Genomic DNA, 14,883 nt, shown 5'->3' on the forward strand with positions numbered 1-14,883 from the left:
TATTCTGCAGTCATTTGTTGTAAGAACCAAAATCACAATGGAAGCCAGTGTGAATGATATTGCAGCCCACTTCAGTTTAATAATCCTGCTAATTCAAATGGCAGCACACTGAGTGTTAATTAGTGTTAATGTTTTTCACCACTCATAACCAAACCTGAGGATGGACCACTATGAATTTAGGAAAATTAGTCTGAAGGCAGCGTGTGCGCACGGGATCATGGGATTCCTAAATGGTGTTTCCATAGCAACAGCGGTTTCCCCTCACTGCAGGTGATAATTCTGTGGTGGTCCACCCGGCCGTGGCCGACCTGTGGTGGGGGGCTTTTTGAAGGGGCATCGAGGTGGTGTGTAGTCATTCATTCTTCCATTAACCTTTGTTTGTACCAGGTGGTCCAGTGAGAACTAGCAACTCTCATTTACACACTGGCAGAGATAAGGCATATTATGTATGTAAAAGATAGATTTATTTAGCAAATAAAAACAGGACATTAGGAAGACAGTACAGGGCTATAAACAAGATTTAAGATGAAAAACAGACATCAGTACAAAAGTAGCTTATTTAAAGTTGGAGTTCAATACAAGTTCAGACCAAGATTCCTATCGGAAAATGCTGGTCCAGTTTAGGCTTATGGATATGCAATTAAAGCTTACACTCGGTAAAATACTTGGTCGGTCTTTCAAATTCAAACGTAGTTCCACCTGAAGCTATACGTTAAAGTCTGTTTTAGATTCAAATCAATCTTAATGTCTGATCAGAGACTGCTCCAGCATCAACCGTGCTGAAGGTGGAAATTCACCTTTATCTAAACCATTGTGGACACCTTTGTTTCCATTGACCCGATCGTGGGAGGAAGCATGTCCATGGATTAGTGTTCATTATACCTTGGCTCCGAGCCACAGCAGATAAATTACCTGCAAACAAGGATGCTTAAGGCACCAGATTTAGACTTGAGTGGAGGAAGTGTGCAGGACACCTGAAATACCCCACACGGCGTGCAGTTATTAGACTGCCAATGACTGCGACGAGCAGGTGACTGATTGGCCCCGGTTCCTAGTAAACAACGCCGTAGATTGGCCCAGTTTCTGATTGCAGGCCAGTGGGGTAGCCAGCAGGAGGGAATACTTTTCCGTCAACCCACTGAGCATCGCACTTCTCTGTGTTTAATCCAAGCAGGCGTGTGAACAACAACCTGTAAGTGCTAAGTGAGATTTATAGACCATAGGTAAGCAGATTGTGGGAATGAATGTCCTCTTAGTGATCCGACTTTCCTGTAAATAAACATCATATCCTGTTTCATTAAAAATAGATACTCTGGCCATCAGTGACAATTTGGACCAACACTCACATGAAGGTCGTTTTGTGAGATGCATACATGGGTTGGACAAAATAACAACAACACAAGCAAGAATCACAAAACTAAAGGCTAAAGTTTAAGGCAGGAATGCTGCACCACCATTCTACTTTCACTTTGGGCGTGCAGAAAGTGAACAACAAGCAACAGCCACAGCACTCAGTTCAGCTGCCGAAAGCTACATCACTGCCAGATGCGTAGTTTATACATTACGCCAGACGCTGATGCCCTCGTATAACACCTCACATCTATAAGGCCTCTTGGAACAGCAGCCATCTCTCTAACATCACACAACTGGGGCGGCATTATTCTGTCGATGTTCAGTTCAGTGTAATGAAAACGACAAAGCCAGCATAATGGCAGGTCCTCTGTGGCTAAACTTTAAAGTCCCTGCACACCCAAACAGTGTGTTGTTATTTCTTCTAGCCAATTACACTTCAGTCCAAGTTGAGGTGGAAAACAACAGGTGCAACAAAACCACTACGAGGCTGAGAGAGATGTCAATCAGACACAGTTAACAACCACATACGCCCATCCTCAGACAAGATCTAATCAGGCAATAAAACACCCGTGTGATTGAACCATAGGTGCTGAGCCTTTAACAGCCCTCGAGATTGAAATTGACGTATTGCTTGGCATGTTTGTGATTGTCATAGCAACATGCTGGCAGGACGGAACATGGGTCCAACACGTTGAAACACGTGTGGATAACGTGTTTGGTGCGAGCCCACACAACCAGGAGGTTAGGGTTAGTCAGCCAGCAGCAGTTAGCAGCTTACTCAAAGAATGACATAGTTTAGAGAGTGACGCATCGAACTACACGCCAACGCCGTTGTGTTACATGACGGGCGTTTCTTTTTTTATTCTCGCGGAATGATGGAATGTTTTGTTCAGTGTGGATGAACAGAAGTGGGATTCATCCTCTGGGAACCACAAATATGCATACCAACATTTCTCGCAATCCATCCAACAGTTGTGGAGATTGTTACTTCTGGAGCAAAGTGGTGGTATGACTGGTGAGGTGCTGACTGGTTTGTTACTCTTTGTCACTGAAAGGCTACACACTCCAATATCCCTGCCATGCTAGAGTTTCACTATGGCGCGCGTCAGGATTATTATTTCCAGGATCAAAACTAAACTTTTATGTTCTACAATGCAGGGCTGTCAGATGATATTACATTATGTTGTAAGACAATCTATTATTTAGTCTCCCCCCCTGCGGCCCCGAAACCGCAAAATCACTTATAATTCCTTCACATTTGAGATTCAGCTGACTCAGTGCTCCGCTGAAAGACATAAAAGTGGTTCTTTCATTTATTTGTCTAATATTAGTGCTGCAGACAACACGGCCCAGTCAAACTCTATAAATGCAATGTGAATCAAAGCTTGGAGTTTCCCTTAGCTAGCTACTTCACAGGCCATCGCTTACAGCCGAGAAGAAAGCCAAATTAGCTGTTTCCAACCGTCCCTCTTGAGGATGACGTCCAGCAGTTCATTCAGTAAGCAGACAGCATAAAGTAGGACTCACGCAGCGGCTACATCTGTACCCCCATGTTGCCCACCGTATCGTGAGAGGTGATGTATTTAAAGTTTGCATACGGCCTTTAGGAGTTGCTGAGAGATCCTGCTCCTGGATATCTATTCATCATGTCTGCCATGTCTGTCACTGCCTGTTTGTTATTGTGGCTTTCTACATCCTGTGTGTGGAAAAAAAAAAAAAAAAAAAACGGTTGCTTGCTCTCACACTGCACCACAGACTCATTCATCACGGACCTCGTTGGTGTCTCTGTGTGTCTTAGTGTTCTCTTTAAAAAAGAGAGGGTCTCGGAAACGGTCAACAATGTTGTTTTAAGAGATGTTTCTGTTCTGGCAGGTGACTGCACGGAGTGATCGCGGATTTGGTTGAGCACTTTGGGCTTTCTGAAGTAGGCCAGCCTTCGTTTGTAATTGATGGACTGGCCTCTTTTCTTATGTTCATCCTCAGTGGGGGTGAGGGGCACAACTGTGCAACTACTGTTACAGCTATCCATGCCGCTACCACTGACAAGTACCACTTTAGCTTGTATTTGTGCCAACCTTGTTACAACTGCTACTACTACTTTAAAGGTACCTTCAAAAAAAGCTTGGAACAGATCTGAAGATCGTAAGACCAGACGTCCCACCAATAACTATTTCCACCAGTGTACACAGATTCTTTTTGGTCTGAACATCAGAAAAAGAACACATATTGAATTACTTAATAAATACGGAAGACAACACACTCGGTGACATGTCAGCTAGACAACCTCCAAAATGCCACAAGAGCACAGATCCTTCCAGGCCCTTCTTCCAAACCAGAAATGGAGATCCATCAACAACAGTCTCCCTGGTGATTTATGCTGCAGTTCGCAAAGAATAGACAAAATATGAGGGGGAAAAAGACATTTGGATGAGACGTTGTTGAGTGGAAGGATATGTGGGCAACACGGCCAAATGCTACAGAGAGCTGGAGGTGAACTTTCTGTGAGTTGTGACCCTGTTTTCAAAACTGATCAGGCCATTTCTCACTTTAAAATGTTATGATAATGATCTCAACAGAATGTCAGGCAGTCACATCAGAAGTTAAGTGTTTGGAATTGAACAGAACACACTGTGTGATTTTTTTTTATTTCCCAACTGCCAATACCAAATGGCCCAGACTGGAGTGGACTCTGTCCAGCTGGGTCCGTTCTGATGCCCAATAGTAGCTATATTAAAGCAGACAGCTGTGATGTCTAGACTCTCCTTTAGCAGTCAAAACAGGAATTCAAGCTGGTATTTGCACTATTTTGTAACAACGCTAGAAATGTTTATTACCATAAAGTCTGTTAAAGATGTTCATGGTCCTCAGAGGTTGTTGATTCTGAACATCACCATAAGGTCGATCAGCCATTTGTAGACTTTTAATGACATCTATCAATAACTATTGGATGGACTGCTACGACATCAATGTCCTCCGCAGAAGTAATTGCAGTAACTTTGGTGATCCGTTGACTTTTTCTTTTTCTCGTTGCCATCAACAAGTCAATATGTTAATTTCCCCCAAAACTTTGTTTGTTAACCAAATACATGCTTAATTATTTGGTGGTCAGCGCAAGTTGTCAAACATTAACATGTTAGTTTTATCACAGTCACCATAATTGTTGTAAATATAATACTAGCTACACATAAGCATGTTTGCATTGTCATTGTGGGCCTGCTAGATGCTTATATTTGCATTTCATTCAAAGCACCGCTTGAAGTAAGTACAACTTCACATATTGTAAGCGTAGACTCGTAGGCTTTTTTAAAGGTAATATATTAATATATTGTTTCATTGTAAGTACCATTTTCTAAACTCTTTATCCTGTTAAGAGTAGATTTCAGAGCCAATCTAAAATGGATTCTATGAAAAATCCACACAAAAAGATAAGTTTTTTTTTCAAAAGGACCCAATCCAAAAAGGACCCTACAATATTTAAACCTACTCCAAACTGTGGTAAAAGAACAATTAATGAGCATTGACCTCCTCAAAAAGAGCAGCAATATAAGGATATTACATGCAGTTTTTCTATGCATTAAACAGTCCATGCTCCCCATCTTTCCTCGACAAAAAATCCACTTTGGTGTTTTGTGAAGGCAGCAAAGAAGGTCGAGCTACATTGTCGGCAAGTTGCTGTTGACTGTGTGAGCGTCTGTTTTAGCTCATGTCGCTGGCTTCTATTTTCTTGTGGCCTGTTGCCTTCTCAACGGTGGTCTGAACCCACCATTGAACATACTGTCACAAAGACCTGAGACCTATAAAAATAGCACTGGACTCAACTGGCCTGGATTTAAATCAGATCTCACTCAGAAGTAAAATGACCCGTGAAGACCTCTTGTTCACAGTAATGGGCAGGCTGGACTCAATTTCCAGCATGTATAAAAGAGCAAAGTCTTTGACAGCTACTTAAGGTCATAAAATGACTCAAGCCTGTAAAAGCGAGCTATAAGAAGCGAATGCTGTGGAGAAAAAAAATAATCAGACCTGCTCTTTTCCTTCAGTGAGAGCAGCTTTAGGATGCTATTCAGTGGAGTTGTGTTTCCATCTGGGACTGCAGCGGTTTTCAGTGTGTGAAGTCAAGAGTTCACGTTGCGCCCAACCTGCCTGGACTAGTTTAGTCTCCTGACCAGTAACGGCAACAATCTCTCAACACCTGCCCATCAAAGCCTCCCACTTCCTCCCCTCTCCGCCGTGCGATTCGCTGACGGGCAGAGCGATGACGGCTCCTCGCCTTCTAATTGGTCATTTTCCTTTTCCAAAATCCCGGAATGGTTGACTTCATCATTTGGCACGTCACAGTATGACTTCTCCTCTTCCACTTGTGGTCAGTTCTGAGAGAGACCACATCTCTGCAGCTTTGATCTTTATGTTTTTTTCATTTTTGTTGTTGTTTTTTTCCCACCGATCCGAAGACTTTAAATTGCTTTCTGGTCTCATTCTCAGGCAAAGAGCTCGGAAACGCTCCAAGGTCAGAACTACTCTGTCAGCACGTCTGTGCTTGAGTGCGAACGTACTGTGGTACGAACAGAAGAAAGCGCTTTGTCTTGAGGGTTCTGAGTTCAAGACTTCACATTAGCAAATCTTGAAATCCTTCTTTTTCTGGGGTACCCAAAAATGTGTTTTCTCTCTTGCACTCTTAGTTATTCTATTGGAGCTGAAGTTTGTTCAGGATGAATGGAAGCAGGATCTGGATTTGAATCTCAGATGTGTAAATGGAACAGTAGTATTTGCACAACTGCAAACCCTTCCTGCCCTTGATTTGCTTTGTGAAAAAGTTCAATAGGTCCCATATTTCTTCCTCTACCTTTCGCCTGAGAACAAACACCTCAGAGAGGAAGCCGTAAAATCAATAGTTTCTGCAGTTTTACGTGCTGTTGACATCAGGCTGGGTTCATCGGGAATGAATCATTTCACTCTTTTAGCCAGCTTCGCTGACGGTGATTTAGAAGGTGGAGGTGAGAAGTGGGAGGCTTCTGTTTGAATTTACGTCCAGTGGAAGCTCTGTTTGCGGCCTCCTTTTTACTGCGCCGCTTGGGTTTATTTGGAGCAGCTGTGCTTATCGCTACAATCAGCTTGTAAAAACCTCAGATGCCTTGGCAGCTTTTGGCAAGACACGAATCCACAGGTTGGTTCACTGGCGAACATTATTACAGGTAATGTAATCAAAACAGCTAAATGAAATCTCATCTTCTGTTCATTATAATGGGCTCACTCTTTCATTTATTTATTTGGGCTTTTCTTTAGTTGCAGAGCTAGACCCCTAGAGTGGGTCAATGGATGACTTTTTCAAAGACTGGTATTGTGCTGGTGGGCTCTTAAATCATTAATGCTATGGGCAATGTAAAGATGATGCTGTGCTTCTGTCCAGTCTGTGTGGTCTGGTTTTTGTCCCCCTCTCTCTCTCTCTTTTTTTTTTTTATTTCTCCATATTTTTACATGTGTGTTAATGTTCATGCTGATTGAACAAACTAAATACAGACTTAAATAAAAAATAAAAAAGCAGCTTAATAAATAAATCAAGTGTAGATTTGTAATGAAACACGCACAGCCTTCTCTAGGTAAAATTATAACTAAAATTCAAATTGCACTCTAGTATTATGCATATTTATATCAGTCATATATGTACATGTACATGCAGGGATTGTGCATAGCTCTGCCATCAGTCCCCTCCTGTTCTCACTCATAGATACCAGCCATCTAAATATGCTTTATGATTGTATGATTCAATATGATTGTTTTCGTCAAGATCCATGCAGTAGTCCCTGAGAAATGAATGAAAATGTTTATCCGTCACTTTATCCGGATCTGCACCAAAAGTTAATTGGGTCTTTTCATCTTCTTCCATCCAGGTGCACAAACACAACCAGCCAGCAAACACACAAACTGACCAGGCTGAAAACACAACCTCCACGAATGAAAACGATGACAAGGTTTGTTCGTTTGTGCCCATAAAACATATTTTGAACGAAATTGTTAAAAGATGAGTGAAAAAATGAACTAATTATTATTTTACACAGGTTCATGAAGATACTTTTTGACCGATAAGGTGCTGGTTAGCTTATAGTTTATGATGTTAACCCTGCTGCTGTAGGGTAAGGGGGAATAACGTGAGCAGTCTCTTGGCTCTGGAATCTTTAACCCAGGAATCTGGAAAATAATTCCTTTTACTTCAACAAAATAGATGCATAGACTGTATTATCATCATATTTTAGATAACCTTTAGAGAAAATGAATTTCTGAGAAAAGTGAAACTAAATTTTCTATTTTAACTTAACGTTGTACCTACGTTCAAATCAGACAACACAGCTGTGGACGTGTTCTGTCAGATGGCTCTATTTATACATGAATAGCAGTGTTTCCCACACATAGGCTCGATGCAGGCTGATTAATGAGCCTGCGTCGAGCCTATGTGTGGGAAACACTGCCATTCACGTACAATCACACTAAAAATGAGACTAGAGGTAAAAGGAAAACAGCCTACAAACTACAAAAACTGACTGGACAACACAAAGTTATATTAGCAAGGTCTGAGGATGGTACATTACTGGTACATTATCAGTCTGCCATGTTAATGTAGGCTGTTAACCATCACAATCTGCCTCTGATGGTGTCCTGTGTTTTAGCTGGTGAAAACCTGGATCAGAATGAAGTTAAAATCAACTACAGACCACCTTGCGATGGGATCACACTGCCTGCAATGCTCACCAGACATATACAGACCAGGACAACCAGTCTGCTCCAAATCTGGCCGTCATGATTGGCGACCAACTAACTTCCACTAAGCATGTTGCATCTGTCACTTGGGTCGCTTTGCTCCACACTATATTCAGTCAGAAAAATGTCCCATCTGACACACTCTTGCATGCACTGCTCATCTCTCGCCTTGACTACTTCAACATCCCTCCGACACGGCTGCCAGCACTCGCATTAAAACTGCCGCGAAATGGTCCAAAAAGTGGCAGACTGTCTGGTCGGCTGAGACGGCTCATGTCCTTCCACTTCTCATTACTCTGGGCTGGCTCCTCGCTGCTGCTGCTCGCATCACGTTCAGATCACTAACGTTTGACCACAGAGTGGCCACTAGCACAGCAGCCACCTACCTGGATTGGCTCATTCAGGTTTATGGGTCTTCTTGTTAACCGCTGTCTGAAAATGAACATCAAATAGTCTTACAGTCGCTGTTGTCCTTGTCTTGTCAGGAGGAAGTCATAAATAAAGTGAACATGTATTTATTTTGCATCTCCTTTCCAGCATTCCTATATATCACAGATATTCTTTGATCAGTTCGCCTTCTGTTGTCCTCTCTTGAAGCTCAGGGTTCACAAATGGAGATGTTTTCTCAGTACGGGTCAGTGTTGGAATCAATAAGTGGCGTCTTGCTCTTTGACCAACGCAGCATCAGGGATTGTATTCACTCTGGTCTGATGTACTCTTACAGGGATGTTGCTTTTCTGGACGCCTCTGATGGTCCTTTTGTTGTTGGCGGGGGGATGCACCCCTTTGCTGCAAAGGGGCTGACGCCGGCGCATGCAATATGCATGAAGCTGTCGGACAAACGGAGAGGGAAGTGAACACACGTAGCGCATTTTGAATACAAATGCTCTGGGAGAGTATCGGCTGGATGGGGAGCACTTAGCAGACCACCTCAGGCTATTGGAGGTGTTTCCTGATGACCAGCTGATTGTTCGAAATGAGCTTCTACAAGATTGTGGGCACCAGCAGCGTTAATAGAGCGGAGAGTATCTACTGGGGTTTTAAATGAAGATGTGTTATTTTTACACTGCACAAAGGCCCTTAATCAGTTCACCCAACGATGAAAATTTCGTCATTATCTACTCAACCTCAGGCTGATGGGAAGTCAGGTGAAGTTTTTGTATCTGGAGCTCCACAGCAAAAAACACCACTGCAGCATTATCCTAAACAATTGAAGAAGATGTTAATTTATTTTAAAACGTGAAGCAACAACCGAAAACATACAGATCATCATTTACACACTGTGAAGTTTACTGTACTTTAATAACATCCGAAAAACCAATCAGCTCAGAATTAACAGGTAAAGACTATTAAATTTAAGTTGTACGTGCTAAAAAAAATTCAAATTATGAGTAATTGTGAGGTTTCTCTTTTTTAATTAGGTAAAGTTACTTTCCCAGGTTTTACAATGCAACCTTTTAAAAGCTGAAATCTGCGCTAGGCTGCTAAGCTAAAAGCGTGCACCCTGTCTGAAGTGGGGGCACGACCTCGATCGCACGTTGAGGGCTGTAAGTAAAACGATTTCAAATCAATTTGGGCTCTCAGGGCTACTGGAAAATTGGATTACGACAGACAAGCTGTATGGAGTCAAGTCCCCATTTACTTCCGTTGTTTAGAAGACTGCTGTAATGCTGTTTTGCTGTTTTGCTGTGAAGCTCCAGAAATGTTGTTTGGACTATACAACCCCACCTGACCTTCTAATGGCATGACGCTGATCGGATAACAGCTGGATTTTCATTTTTGGGTAAACTTATCCTCTAAAGCTTGTATATGGGCATTTTATATGGGCACATCAGTCTCCAACAGTATTATTATAGTGCTAACTGTAGAGACATTTTAAAAATGGTCCTGAGCGTACAGTTCTTCGAACAAGACCACTGGCAGCTTCTGATGAAGCATTTAATCTATCGTGCAATTAGTGAGATTTGATGGGAAAACAGCTGGATTCCTTTCCTATGATATTAGAGGAGAGACTGTGACTTGAATGTAATTTCTGATTTAATTGTTCTAGTTTCAGCTTAAAGTCTTCTGTTCCACACAAGGTTCACATGCTTTCATCAGCTGTAAACCTGGCTTTGTTTATTCCTTGCAAATTGCCTCACAGTTTTCTTTGAGGGCCGTTGTTTTCTTTCTCCACCTATAGCTCCAGTTCCTCGGCAGCAGCTTGCTTACTGCTGCACTCAGCGATCTAATTGGACACCAGGCCTCCAGGGTGAGTGCGAAGCCAGTGTGACCCAGACAGGGAGACGTGACCCAGAACCAGAGGGGACTGCTGATAGACATATTTGTGTGTGCGTTCTCAGAGAAAGGGTCGCAGTGTCTAGATTTCTTTCCATTCAGGCGGTACCGAAACTGTTTCCGATGCTCCGAGGCTGATATTTCTTAAGGGACTGGTTTCTTTTTTTTCTCCACTTTTTCCTCTCGCTCATCCTCCATACCAGCACCGCCTCCACTGCCACCACCACCGTTGTTGTTGTCACCCCTGCGATTTATTGCTTTGTCTGCTCTGGGGAATCTTGGCTGGCCCACCCCCCCAACAAATCAAGCAGTCGCCCCCCCCCCTCTCCAGGCAGGTGCAGAGGTCAAACAATGCACAGCCTCCTGTTTTTTATGAGGGAGGAGGAGGGACAGCGGGCGCACTGACGCCGTGGAAGTGACTGGGATGTGATAACGTCTGCCGAAGTGCCTCGAGCTATTCGGCATTGTAGAGCAATACTTGTGAGATGAGAAATTTCACACGATGAGATAAGATGCATTTTATTGATCCCTGAAGGGAAACTGGGTCATTTCGGCAGCAAATGATGTATGGCGAGCCTGAGAGTACAGAGCGAAGAAGTAATGAAGAATTTAAAAGCTAATTTTTTTACAATAAGTTTAATGGATTCTGTTTTTAAACGTAGCCTGCCCCTTGGAATATTGCATGTTCAGCTTTTTTTTTATGAGTTAGCTGCTCACTTCAGTATAATTTAATCTATGAACAAGCAGATCATTTTTAGGTGTAACATTATTTCAAATAAATCAATTAATGTTAGTTTAGCAAACTTTAGCAGAAAGTTATTTTGTTGACTTGGTTTCTCACGCAATAGCCTGTTGCTTCAGCGAAGTAGTCAGCTTATGAGCATCGTGTTAAAACTGCAAATACCAGAAAAAAGGCTAAAAGTCTAAGGCTATGCTAATTATTGTGTGCAGGCATGGTGGTTGTTTGACTGATGCAGACCTGATGCAGGCTGTTGGTATAAGCATGCCACTGGATACCTATTCTATAGAATTTGCTAAGTGCAGTCAGACCAGTGGTGAGTGACAGTGCCGTTGGAGATGGTTGTGGCTCGGCTATGCAAGACGAGCATGGCGGCGCTTTGGGCGAAATGCTAACATTAGCATGCTTACATGATCGCAGTGACTGCATTAACATGCCGATATAAATTTAGGTGTAGTGTATAGGAATGTTTACCTGGTTCACAGTCTTCCAGTAGTTTAGTGTGTCAGCATGCTAACATGCTAATTAGCCCTAAACACAAAGCACATTTGAGGTGGATGGGAATGTCAATGGTTTGCTGGCATTTAGTTAGAAACCAAAGTATTGGACAAAATGAAATGTGACCTGCCGGTGGCGCTAGAGGAGAAGTGGAGATTACCAAAGTCATTAGGAATCATCATCCTGGCACCTTCGATATCTCTACAAATCCATTCAACAGGAGCTATTTCACTAAACTCAAATCAGATGGACCAACCAACAGACTTTGCCATCCCTAGAGCCAGGCCACTAGCATGGCTAAAAATCACCTTTGTGGAAATTCAGCTTGAAAGCACTGAAAGCCAGATACAAGAGTTTTCCACAAGTGCAACATCCTATACCATATACTGTCACCTTTATATGTGTATTCATATATGCTAGTGATACCTCTTCCTGTCTATCCCTTTGCAGATGTGCTTTGTTCTCTCACCTCTCATCATTATGTCCCTGTGTCTGATTCAGTGAGCCCATTCTGCCGTGTTCACTCCTCCACAGCGAGGTGAACATGAAATCCAGCCGTGCGGATGCAGAAATGCTGTTAGTACAGGGCTCTGCCTTCACGAGGGACCGCTGGCTGAAATGTCACACCCTCGGAGAAATCGGCGAGTTTCAATGAGGAGGCTGGCAGACGCGCACGGCTCCGCGTTCCGCCCGTTGTTTTCCTCTCCTCTTTACTGCTCCCCTGCATTCATGCCTCGGCGTCTCTCTGCGTGTTAACGCCTGGTGGTGGTGCAGATGGGGAAACAGGACAGCCTGAATGGGACACATGCACAGCTCCAATATGTTGGCAAACTGCGCCAAAAAACTGTCGCCTTTGTCCCCTCTAATTCCCTTATCTCGTGGGCAAGGTGTTGGTGTTGTTGCCTCTCAGCGCCGCTGGCAGAGGCAGCAGTGATCTCTGCTTATCTGAATTGTGAGTTAATAACCAGCAGCCAGTTCTCTCTCAGCTCCGTCCACTATTGTCTTAATCCGCACGAGGACCCAAGTATTTTAGGAACAGCAGGAGCACAAGAGCATATATTGCATCTTACCACCTACAGGTCCACACATTTATATAGCCCGCTGGATGCTTACTATAGGAGTGGAGGTGGACAAAATAACAGAAACACAATACAGTACCAAAAATACAACACAGTATTGTTTAAGAATTTAGATGTGAAAATAATAATATATGATGTATAAAGTTACATAATTAGAAAGTACAGAACAGTGTGATTCCCATATGAGCTTCTGTCTGTGGCACCGCTTTTAAACATTGCAAAGTAATATCCTGTGAGAAGAGGATAAAGCCTCAACAATCGTGACTGCACAAGAAACATGGAATAGCAACACCAACTAAACACTGACAGACGGACAAAAGCGCGTGAGACATGTAGAAAACATAGTACATGGAGAAGTTCCAGTGTAGTGTATTAAGCCGGGAAGTGACTCTTATTTGAGCGAGACACTGAATCCCTGCCACCTCCCAGGACATTATGATAGAGATAACCTTGACCTCTGAGGAAGAAGGGATGGGAAATGAATAACAAATGTTTTCTCGGGAGATCAAGGCCATTATCCAACAAAGAGTTCCTTAAACTTTGAGCCTGTAAGAACCAGGATTTCTTGTGTTCCAGGTGATGTTGATCGGCCATACTCTGTCTGTGTCCACCCATCATGAGTGAAACACATCATGTTGGATTGAACATGTTTAAAGAATAGGGATTTCACAAAGTATTTTCATAGAAGGTCGCCAAACGTGGGGCTCGAACCCACGACCCTGAGATTAAGAGTCTCATGCTCTACCGACTGAGCTAGCCGGGCTAGCTGTAGCGCTAAGATGAGTCCAATTTCTGGCCGCATTAACACATATGGACTGAGAACACTGAGAATGGTGGATGGTTGGAAATAATGTATAATTTGACCAAATGAACCAAAGTACAGATGTGAATACACCCCAGGAGTCTTATGTTGTACTGACTGGAAATTACAAGTCTCTTTGCCTCTTTGCTCTGGAAAGTGTCAATCCTCGAGTGTGGCGCCACAGACTGTTTGGCCAGCAAACTGATGTCATATGGCGCTTTGAGTTCATTTAAGTGAAAAGCACCCTACCACAACCACAGGTGTATTGGGTTCAGCTGACAGCTTACAGAGTCGACATACTTTGTCTGTGTCCATCCATCGCATTGATTCCAACACATCCAAGGGAAAGTGACGTGATTACTGGACCGTTTGTGCAATGAAAAACTTGGTAATGTTGATTGGCAGTCCTGATAAGTGAGAGCCAGGATTCAGTTAAGCAAGTAGCACATTATACAAGCCCAGATCTCTGGGGTTCAGCTGACATTGAAAGAGTCGACATTGTTTGTCTTTGTCCATCCATCATACTGAGTCCAACGCATCTGAATGTAAGTGCTTGGGCAGAGTGGTCCAAAATACCATTGCCTTACATTGGACTTGAATGCACGAACCTGAAATGAAGAGTCTCATACTCTACCGACCGAGCGAATCAGGCTGGATAGTTCAAAGAGATGGGTTCAATTTGGTCATGCATTTACTCTCATGGACCATGAACACTGGGAACAGTGGAGGGTTAAGAATGATATATAATTTTTTCCCTTATTTTAGTCCAAATGAAACTAGGTACAAGTGTGAATCCACCCTCAGTCTCATGCTGTACTGGCTGGAAACTATTAATTTCTTTTCTCAGGAGAGGGTCAATCCTGAGTGTGGCGTCTGACTGTTTAGAGCCGGAGTTCAGTTATGAGAACAGTACCAGCATGTTTAGGGAAGCTACCAGACTGAGTAGTCCAAAAACACATCGCCCAACGTGGGGCTCGAACCCACGACCCTGAGATTAAGAGTCTCATGCTCTACCGACTGAGCTAGCCGGGCATGCGCACACTGCAAAATGGATCCAATTTGTTGCTGCATTGAGTCCCATGGCCTAAGCTCACTCATATTACTAGAGTCTGTGTTCTTTGTATGAACTTATAGGGTATGTGTTGATGTTGATGGTTACCAGAACTACACCTCAGCGTATTCTAATCTGTATGTGTTCATCCATCACCATTTCAATGCAGCTAAAGAAACGTGGCTTGACGAGTGGACAGAATAGTCCAAAATGTCATCACCCAACGTGGGGCTTAAATCCAAGACCCTGAGAATAAGACTCTCATTCTCTACCCTGTTTGATGGCTAGGACTGCTTGGCCATCCTGACAAGTGATAGCCCGGGTTCAGTTT

General features: G+C 43.1%; 1 protein-coding gene and 2 non-coding genes across 4 annotated transcripts in view; 1 reads left to right on the plus strand and 2 right to left on the minus strand.

Annotated features, from left to right (window-relative positions):
* nav3 (neuron navigator 3) overlaps positions 1-14,883 on the plus strand; it is a 443,539-nt gene that overhangs the window by 36,772 nt on the left and 391,884 nt on the right. Inside the window, exon 1 of one of the 2 annotated variants that reach the window (XM_030440422.1) lies at positions 7,238-7,322. The exons of the other annotated variant lie outside the window; for it this stretch is intronic. The gene's annotated coding sequence lies outside the window, so the exon portion shown is untranslated. Of the gene's footprint in view, positions 1-7,237; positions 7,323-14,883 lie in introns of those variants that run through there. 2 annotated transcript variants of the gene reach the window in all.
* On the minus strand, positions 13,390-13,462 carry trnak-cuu (transfer RNA lysine (anticodon CUU)). The gene has a single exon. It is a non-coding gene; the product is annotated as a tRNA-Lys (tRNA).
* Positions 14,461-14,533, minus strand: trnak-cuu (transfer RNA lysine (anticodon CUU)). The gene has a single exon. It is a non-coding gene; the product is annotated as a tRNA-Lys (tRNA).

The sequence above is a fragment of the Sparus aurata genome, chromosome 14 (assembly GCF_900880675.1).
Source record: "Sparus aurata chromosome 14, fSpaAur1.1, whole genome shotgun sequence".
Classification (NCBI taxonomy): domain Eukaryota; kingdom Metazoa; phylum Chordata; class Actinopteri; order Spariformes; family Sparidae; genus Sparus; species Sparus aurata.